Source organism: Octopus sinensis, linkage group LG6, assembly GCF_006345805.1.
Source record: "Octopus sinensis linkage group LG6, ASM634580v1, whole genome shotgun sequence".
NCBI lineage: Eukaryota > Metazoa > Mollusca > Cephalopoda > Octopoda > Octopodidae > Octopus > Octopus sinensis.
In genome coordinates this window covers 107,715,770-107,725,892 of record NC_043002.1, presented here as the reverse complement: position 1 = coordinate 107,725,892, position 10,123 = coordinate 107,715,770, and the positions used below count along the sequence as shown (strand labels likewise).

At 40.6% G+C, this 10,123-nt stretch overlaps 1 long non-coding RNA gene across 1 annotated transcript in view; it reads left to right on the top strand.

Annotated features, from left to right (window-relative positions):
* The window catches only part of LOC118763761, a 16,986-nt gene extending 9,671 nt beyond the window's left edge, over nt 1-7,315 (top strand). The window contains exon 3 of the long non-coding RNA XR_004999514.1: nt 7,243-7,315. This is a non-coding gene — a long non-coding RNA (uncharacterized LOC118763761). The remainder of the gene's footprint in view (nt 1-7,242) is intronic.
* Nucleotides 7,316-10,123: the final 2,808 nt, after the last annotated feature.

The window sequence follows — 10,123 nt, the reverse complement described above, 5'->3', positions numbered from 1 at the left end:
CATGTATGTGTGTGTGTGCACATATGTACGTTAATACATACATGCATACATACATAAATACGTACATAAGAAAAATACTTTTAATTCTTCATCGACAGACTTAAGGTTTTACAAGGCGAAGTTTTGTTGTTCATAAAACACAGACCCTACACTCAATAAAATCTCAATTCAAATTTAAAGGTCCGATCCAGAAGGCGCCTTTTACGCTAGCATTGGCATATACGACAAAACATTTATGTGACTTTATAAGCTTATACACCTTAGTCGACAAAAACACTGCACATCAATAGACGTCGTGGCATATACATAGAGATATGGCCATCAATATAAAAAAAAAACAGACATGTATACAGCAGATGCTCAACCACCAACCATGTCCTGCAATGCAGAAACAGTATTATACAAAGCTGAAGTTATTCGCCACTGGACTTACCTGCAGCACTTAACAAAATGCTATACGTGGTCTGATCAATAAGTATCCGGACTGTTGCTATAGTAACGAAGCTAAAGCATGCAGTGTGAAGTCGCCTGGAAGAGATTGATCTTGACCTCTGCTTTGCATGCACACTAAGTGTTAACGTCCTAGCTCACTTCCACTGTTTACAACAGTGCTTGGAAGGAAGGTGTGTAGCATGTGATCGTCGCATAGCACATGACAGAGACAGCTGAGCAGAGAATCTGCATCAAATTTTGCTAAAGGCTTGGCTCAGAGGCTTATGCAAAGTTTTCAAAAGGTTTTCGTCATTTTCGACCCAATCAAAGAGATATTGTGCCACTGAAACCCGAGTGTTTTTTTTTTTGTTTTTTTTTAGGTGGGGGGGGGGGGTTCAACTAAAAGCAGTTTTGGCACAAACTTGGTAGACACACATCTCATAACCAAATCGTCAGAGATAATGGACTGAACCGAAACGTAACTCATCTGCACCTCCTCTGATAACTCACGGATGGTGATTCGACGATTTCCCCTCACAGCTGCACGCACATCTGCGATGTCTTTCTCAGTCCTGCTGCTTGTGAGTTTCCCAGAACATCGTCAATATCAACATTTTTTCGGCCATCTTGGAAATGTCTGAACCACTCATATACTTGTGTACGTCTCATACACTCCTCTACATACACTTTCTGCAATTTGCGTAGGCCTCTGAACAGGTATCGCCATGACAACTTTCTCTGTAACGGTCAATGCGACGATCACACGCTTCCTTCCAAGCACTGCTATAAACAGCGGAAGTGAGCTAGAACGTTAAAATTTAGTGCGCATGCACAGAAGAATTCAAGGTCAATTTGTGCCCAGCATCTTTAATCTATACTTATTGACCAGGCCACGTATAGGCATGACAGAAGGAACATTCAAACAATGTTATAACAATCACATTTTAATAGTCAGACATATCCATAACCAGTCCACCAAAAGCTTATTAAGTCACATCTGGAAATTAAAAGACGGTGATAAGGAAATCATTATAATGTGGAAAATACTTAGAAAGTTCAGAATCTGTAAAATGGGACAAAACTGTGTGTAGCTCAGAAGGCTGTACGTATGTATGCATGTATTTATACACGTATATATGAATGCGCGTATATATGTATGCATACATCCTATATGTATGCATGTTTGTAGAAAATACGAGTGTATATATGTAGGTGTATATACACAACCATATGCACGTTTGTATTTGAATGTATATAGTGCCTATTAATCTATATTCTTTTATTGTTTTATTTCTTTCAGGTAGTTGACTGCGGCCACGCTGGAGCACCGCCTTTAGTCGAACAAATCGACCCCAGGACTTTCTAAGCCTTTGGTATTTATTCTATCGGCTCTCTTTTGCCGAACCGCTAAGTTACGGAGACATAAACACACCAACATCGATTGTCAAGCAATGGTAGATAGACAAACACAGACACACAAATACATCCATATTTATATCCATGACGGGCTTCTTTCAGTTTCCTTTTACCTAATCCACTCACAACGCTTTGATCGGCGCGAGGCACCCAGAACCATGTGGTTGGGAAGCAAGCTATTTGCCACACAGCCACGCCTATATCCTTATGTATTTGCGCATGTATGTGTGTATATATATATGAATGTATGTACGTATGTATATATGTAAATATATATATGTATGTACGTATGTAGGCATGTAGGTGGATGGGTAGGTAGGTAGGTATAAGGCGGCGAGCCGACAGAATCGTAAGCACGCCGGGCGAAATGCTTAGCGGTATTTCGTCTGCCGCTACGTTCTGAGTTCAAATTCCGCCAAGGTCGACTTTGCCTTTCATCCTTTCGGGGTCGATTAAATAAGTACTGGGGTCGATATAATCGACTTAATCCGTTTGTCTGTCCTTGTTTGTCCCTTCTGTGTTTAGCCCCTTGTGGGTAGTAAAGAAATAGATAGGTAGGTAGGTAGGTAAGTAGGTAGGTAGGTAGGTAGGTAGGTAGGTAGGTTGGTAGGTTGGTAGGTAGGTAGGTAGGTAGGTATGTATGTAGGTAGGTAGGTAGGTAGGTAGGTAGGTCGGTAGGTCGGTAGGTAGGTAGGAAGGTAATTAGGTAGGTAGGTAGGAAGGTAGGTAGGTAGGTAGGTAGGTAGGTAGGTAGGTAGGTAGGTTAGGTAGGTTGGTAGTAGGTGGTAGGTAGGTAGGTAGGTAGGTATGTATGTAGGTAGGTAGGTAGGTAGGTAGGTAGGTCGGTAGGTCGGTAGGTAGGTAGGAAGGTAAGTAGGTAGGTAGGTAGGAAGGTAGGTAGGTAGGTAGGTAGGTAGGTAGGTAGGTAGTAGGTAGGTAGGGTCGGTCGGTCGGTCGGTAGGTCGGTAGGTCGGTAGGTAGGTAGTAAAGTATACGGTGTAGAGAATGTTTGGTACGTAGGTTGACAGGTAGGTAGGTAGGAGACTGTTGGTACATAGCGTCTCCTGAAATCAAAGACATTGCCAGCACTTCAGTTTCACCATTCTTTGATATTATTTCAAACATAGGAGTCTGCCGTTTCCTCAAGTTTGTCCCTTTTATTCCACGCTTCATACAGATATTGATAGCATTGGACGAGATGCCATTTCTAAGGGAATTCAGAGATTCGGGTAGACAGAAATAGTTGAGGGAGACGAAGAATGGGAGTTGAATGGTGAGGTGGCAATTGAATGAGTTTGGGGTAGGGGGGATGAGTGGGTGGAGGTTGACAGTAGGGGTGGGAATGAAAGAGATGAGTGAAGGTGGAGAGAGGGGTAGACATGATGTTATTGAGCGAAAACGAGAGGGGTAGACATGATGCGGTTGAGCGAGGCATTGATATGTTGGCTATGATGACGATGACGATGATGATGATGATGATGATGATGACGACGATGATGATTATAATGGCGAAGATGTTGATAATGACGATGACAATAATTCTAACAGTAACCTCTTCTTCTTCTTCTTCTTCTTCTTCTTCTTCTTCTTCTTCTTCTTCTTCTTCTTCTTCTTCTTCTTCTTTTGTCTTCTTCTTCCTCGCCCTACGCCCCACGTTTTACGGGTTTTGTTTTAAACCAAGAAACCCCTCTTTATGGCATTCGCTGGCTTAACCCCAGGTTAAGCCCTGATCAATATCTATGATGAAAATCAATCCATCCGCGACCGTCTCGCTTTTATATATTACGGGTACATATTTGAATAGATAGGTAGATAGATAAAACGACAAGCAGACAGGCACACTTCTTCTTCTTCTTCTTCTTCTTCTTCTTCTTCTTATTATTATTATTATTATTATTATTATTATTATTAGGAGTGGCTGTGTGGTAAGTAGCTAGCTTACCAACTACATGGTTCCGGGTTCAGTCCCACTGCGTGGTACCTTGGCAAATGTCTTCTACTGTAGCCTCAGGCCGACCAAAGCCTTGTGAGTGGATTTGGTAGACGAAACTGAAAGAAACCCGTCGTATATATGTATATATATATATATATATATATAATATATATATATATATTGTGTTCTCGAGCAAGGCACTTTATTTCACGTTGCTCCAGTTCACTCAGCTGTAGAAATGTGTTGCGACGTCACAGGTGCAAGCTGTATCGACCTTTGTCTTTCCCTTGGATAACACTGGTGGCGTGGAGAGGGGAGGCTGGTATGCATGGGCGACTGCTGGCCTTCCATAAACAACCTTGCCCGGACTTGTGTCTAAGAGGGTAACTTTCTAGGTGCAATCCCATGGTCATTCATGACCGAAGGGGGTCTTTACCTTTATACATATATATATATGTATGTATATATATATATATGTATATATATATGTACATATATATATATATATATATATTAAGGTATGTAGAAAAATACAACATGGACAAGAACGTATAACTCTTAGAAGACGATACAATAAACATGGACAGGACATTCGAACCCCTCAGTCTTCAGTCAAGAACCGGATCATCGTAGTAATTTCGGCTGATTAATCTTGAGATTACTAGATCACGGCCAGCCCTCCAAGAAAAACTATTATATATATATATATATATATATATATATATGTGTGTTGTGTGTGTGTGTGTGTGTGTGTGTGTGTGTGTGTGTGTATGTATGTATGTATATATGTTTGTGTGTCTGTGTTTGTCCCCCTCCACCATCGCTCGACAACCGATGCTGGTGTATTTACGTCCCCGTAACTTAGCGGTTCGGCAAAAAGTGACCGATAGAATAAGTACTAGGCTTACAAAGAATAAGTCCTGGGGTCGATTTGCTCGACTAAAGGCGGTGCTCCAGCATGGCCGCAGTCAAATGACTGAAACAGGTAAAAGTGAAAAGAGCATGTCTAAATCACGTCTCAACCGAAATCCTGGCCAACGTAGTCCGTGATACAAAACGAGGTGAGAGTCACGGCTGGAAAGACCTTGATGGGTAGCTTCACTAGTTTAGCGTTGATCTGCGTTTGAACAACAACAGCAACAACAACAACAACATGCTTGTGATGATTCCACTCTCACTCAAGCATCACAAGCTCTTCCCTCCAGTAATTGCTCAACTCCAGTAGATACTCCACTCCAACAGCAGCTACACTCACTGCTGCTCTCAACCACCACAAGACGTCCTCTCCAGTCCTTACTCCACTTCTGTGCACCCCCACCCCCCCCCCCCACACAGTCCACTCCAATTACGCCCTCCACCACCAAATATTCCAGCCTCAGCCTACACTCCATTCTGCCACCAGAGCTATTCACTCAGCGCGTACCACACTCCACCCATTACAAGAAGAAAAAAAATTGCGCCCCACCCACGAAACCACCACGGTTTACTGTTATAGTCTCACCCACATTCATAACCCCCCACACCCACACACACACCCATCGTGCTCCATTCCTTATTGCGCTAAAAATAATCTCCGTTGCCTAGTTGGCAAACTATACATGTCTTCTTCTTCTTCTTCTTCTTCTTCTTCTTCTTCTCTTCTTCTTCTCTTCTTCTTCTTCTTCTTCTTCTTCCTTCTTCTCGTCTTCTTCTTCTTCTCTTCTCTTCTGCTTCTTCGTCTTCTTCTTCTTCTTCTTCTTCTTCTCTTCTTCTTCTTCTTTTCTATTAGTTGAATTATTATTATTATTATGCCATTATACGAAATCTTATGTTTCTCTTCTTCTTATCTTCTTATTCTTCTCTCTTCTTTCTTCTCTTCTTCTTCTTCTTTCTTCTTCTTCGTCTTTTTCATTCTTCTTCTTCTTCTATCTTCTTCTTCTTCTTCTTCTTCTTCTTTCTTCTTCGTCTTGTCTTCTTTCTTCTTAATTCTTTCTTCTTCGTCTTCTTCTTCTTCTTATTCTTCTTTCTTCTTCTTCTTCTTCTTTCTTCTTCTTCTCTTCTCTTCTTCTTCTTCTTATTCTCTTCTTCTTGCTCTTCTTCTCTTCTTCTCTTCTTCTTCTTCTTCTTTCTTCTTTCTTCTTCTTCTTCTTCTTCTCCCTCTTCATCATCATCATCATCATCATCATCATCTTCTTCTTCTTCTTCTACTACTACTACTACTACTACTACTACTACTACTGCTGCTGCTGCTACTGCTGCTGCTACTACTGCTGCTGCTACTACTACTACTACTACTACTACTACTACTACTACTACTACCCCCCCCCCCCTAATACAGTCTGGCGTGTATTTTGGAGACATGTCTTTCTAAAAATATCAAACATTAAACCGAACGTGTTTTATTAGACAGGCGTGTCTACGATGTACAGCAGCCTAAGCAATCGTCATCATCATCATCATCATCATCATCACCATCCTCATCACCATCCTCATCCCCATCATTACCATCATCATCAACTTCATTATTATTATCATTAACGTTGTTGTTGTTGTTGTTGTTGTTATAAGTTGTCTTATTTTTATTGGGTGCTTCTACTACCCGACTGAGGGCACCCCGTGTGCCTTGGGTACATGCAGTGTTTTGGTTTAGCTTGGTTGTTTCTGTTGACAGTAATCTGCCTAATGTGCGTGTATGTGTGTTGCGCGCGCGCGCGCGCGTGTGTGTGTGTGTGTGTGTGTGCGCGTGTGTGGTGTTATTTTCTGCATATTTGTAAGTCTGGTTGTGGGCGGGGTGGATGTGTTATTCATGTTTTTTAATCATTCCCAAGGCACCTGTTATTTTAGGGATGGTTTCTATCTTCAGTAAGCCCCACCACCCAGCGCCATCTGCAGGTTATTTCTATTTCCAAATCTTTATATTTGGAGATTTTTCTCCGTTTCTTTACCGCTTCTTGAAACTGTTATTTCGATTACGAGTTACTTACTCTCCCGCTACTTCTTCACAACACAATCAAGTCAATTAGCCTTGCTCTCCCTATCTCTGTTTATTGTCATATCTCAGAGTAATTAAGGTCGTTTCGTCATTCTCTGGGGTTCTTTCTCGTTTGTGTTTATACAAATTCTTTTTCTGTTGCTATCACATCGAAGTACCAGCCCTGTGATGTATGCCATAAATCTTTCCTTACCAAGATAAAGAAACTAAGAAGCTTGAGAAAAATACGGTTAAATGTCCGCCCCTAACCTCCACACAGCTTCGGCAATTAATTAAGGTATCAGATTCGTTACATACTTTTGGTGGTTCCTGGGGCGGTTAAGATATGCCTTTGTGCCGCATTCAAGAATCCTTCAGCCCCAGTTTTGAGTTCTGCGCTTCTCAGCTACCGTTGCGATATTTTAAATAAGTTGTTTCAACTTCGTTCTGTTTTTACCAAGCGTTGAGCATGCAAGGACTTTTCTTGCTGCCACTTGCTCGCTACAACAAGGACGGATCCGGCACCTTTCGTGGAAGCTTTCGCCCGCTTCTTAGAACCGACTGACCCGTGCTCGACCGCCGTTTTATAAAAATGAGACTACCATGCACACATACAAAATAGTTAAAATATCTTCTTAGTATATAATGGTGGCAAGTTTTACATAATCTGAAAAGTCATTAGCTGAACCATTAGTCTTCTTGCATTCTGGAGAGTATCAGAGAGTTTGAGTGACATTAGACCCCAGCAAATGCCCATAAATTAAATGCATCTACCTAGGCCACGATCGTGGCCTGTCGACCTCTGCCTGACGGCTATGATCGTGGGCTGTCGCGCTTTATATGTTAAGTTAGAAAACAATCGTATTTTGCTTGTTTATTTATTGTAGCTATTCTCCATTGCTTTTTATTTTGTGGTCCTTCCGAGAATATTCTATATCAATTGTTTTTTTTATATAGGCGCAGGCGTGGCTGTGTGGTTAAGAAGTTTGCTTCCCGAACACATGGTTCTAGGATCAGTCCCACTGCGTGGCACTTTGGGCAAGAGTTTTTTTACCATAATTTAAGGCCGACCAAAGCCCTCTGAGTGAATTAATTTGACGGAAACTGAAAGAAGCCCGTCGTATATGTGTGTGTGTCTTTGTGTCTGTCTTTGTCCCCCATCACCCGTTTCTCAACCAGTGTTGGTGTGTTTACGTCCCCATAACCTTCAGGTCTGGCAAAAGAGATAAAAAAGACAGCATTAAGTACCAGCTTTTAAAGAGACAGCACAGGCGGTGATTCATTCGATCAAAAACTCTTCAATATGGTGCCCCAGCATGGCCGCAGTCTAAGGACTAAAACAAGTAAATCATTAAAAAAAAAACGAAGAGATTACTCAAGGCTCCCATACCCCCCTCCCCTTGTATTTGTAGCGAATACAATCTTTATCTGATTCAGGTGGCGCTCTAAACGCATTCAATATCATTCGTGTTCACCTGTCTAATCATATTAGTTAGGTTAGTATCCAGTGGATAATATTATAACACTAATTAGAACTTATTACCGGCTCAGCGAGTCTATTAATACCTTGGCTCTTGTTGATGCGCTAATTTGATACGTGTGTAATATTCGTTGCTAGCATTTATGTTTCATTCGTATTTGTGTGTTGTGCTCAGCCGGGTTCATTGGTTCCAAAGTATTTATAATTCTGTGTTTCATCTAACGTGACTACTCCTACTTAGATTAATTAGAGTCGGACAAAATGCCGTGCGTTATTTCTTTCGGCTTTCTGGGGATTTTTTTTTTTTTTTTTTTTTTGCTTTTTTTTTTGTACGTTCTGAGTTCACATCACGTTAAGGTCATCTTCACTTATCATCCGTCAAGGGTCGATAAAATAAAAAATCAGTCAAGCATTCGGATTTGTGCAATCGACAGTCATACAACTTTCAAATCTTGTACATATACTGAAATAATACTGAATAAGAATAATAATAATCATAATAATAATAATAATAATAATAATATAATAATAATAATAATAATAATAATAATAATAATGATAATAATAATAATGATGATGATGATAATAAAAATAGTATAGTAATAATAATAATAATATAATAATAATAATAATAATAATCATAATAATAATAATAATAATAATAATGATAATATAATAATAATAATAAATGCCCTGATGCAGTACCAGGCAGTGGCTCTCATGGCTTCTGATCTTAACTGATTGGAAGTGTTATCATGTACATTGTTTTGTCTTGGTATAAAAGATGGGCTACAGCAAATATTCTGCTCATACCACAATTTGCTTGTCAGTTGTTTGACCTTAACCAGTTGAGCATGTCCCTCAGTGGCTGACGATGTGTCCATCTCTGATCACGAGCAGAAGTAGTTGGGGGAGCTCATAGCCATGTGTTGAGAGGGATTCTTTGGGGTTTGAATAATTCACCTCTGGAAACATGGGTGTTTTGTTCAACATCCTTAACAACCCTTATTCAGGAACTATTGAGCGGATGGGTTACTCGATCTGAAGAAAATTCTAACTGGGCCCTACCTGCAAGGTCATGTGCTGTTTATCTTGATATGAGATCACCATGTCGCGCACATAGGTTGTGATGCATGTGCCGGTGTACCCTTATCAGACAGGTAGTCATGATGGGTATACTGGGCTTCGTATATTTTACCCCAGTGTCACTTTGATGGCATGCTCTGCTCGCTCACTCAATAATAATAATAATAATGATAATCATGCCCAGCTGACAACAAGGTATGCGATAAGGAAGAAAGAAAGGTCGAAAGATATAACAGGTTAGCTTGGGAAGTTAAGCAGTTGTGGTCGCTGAAAAAGGTGGTAGTAGTAGTAATACCAATAATTGTCGGAGCCCTGGGATCAGTGAGTAAAAATCTTGAGAAGTACACGGAACAAATAAGGGGCTGCAATAAGTGTGGACCACTTGCAGAAAACAGCACTGATTGGAATCGCTCGAATACTCCGGAAGGTGCTCGAAAAATAAGGGGTGTTACCTTAGTTCACTACCAGTGAACTAAGGTACAGCCCCGATTTGTTCCATGTACTTCTCAAGCTCTTTACTCACTGTTCCCAGGGCTCCGACAAGCGTTAGAAGTTTTGCAAAAACAATATAATGATAACAACAACAACAACAACAACAACAATAATAATAATAATAACAAATGCCCTGATACAGTACCAGGCAGTGGCTCTCATGGCTTCTGATCTTAACTGATTGGAAGTGTTATCATGTACATTATTTCGTCTTGGTATAAAAGATGGGCTACAGCAAATATTCTGCTCAATACCACAGATTTGCTTGTCATTTGTTTGACCTTAACCAGTTGAGCATGTCCCTTAGTGGCTGATGACATGTGCGTCTCTGATC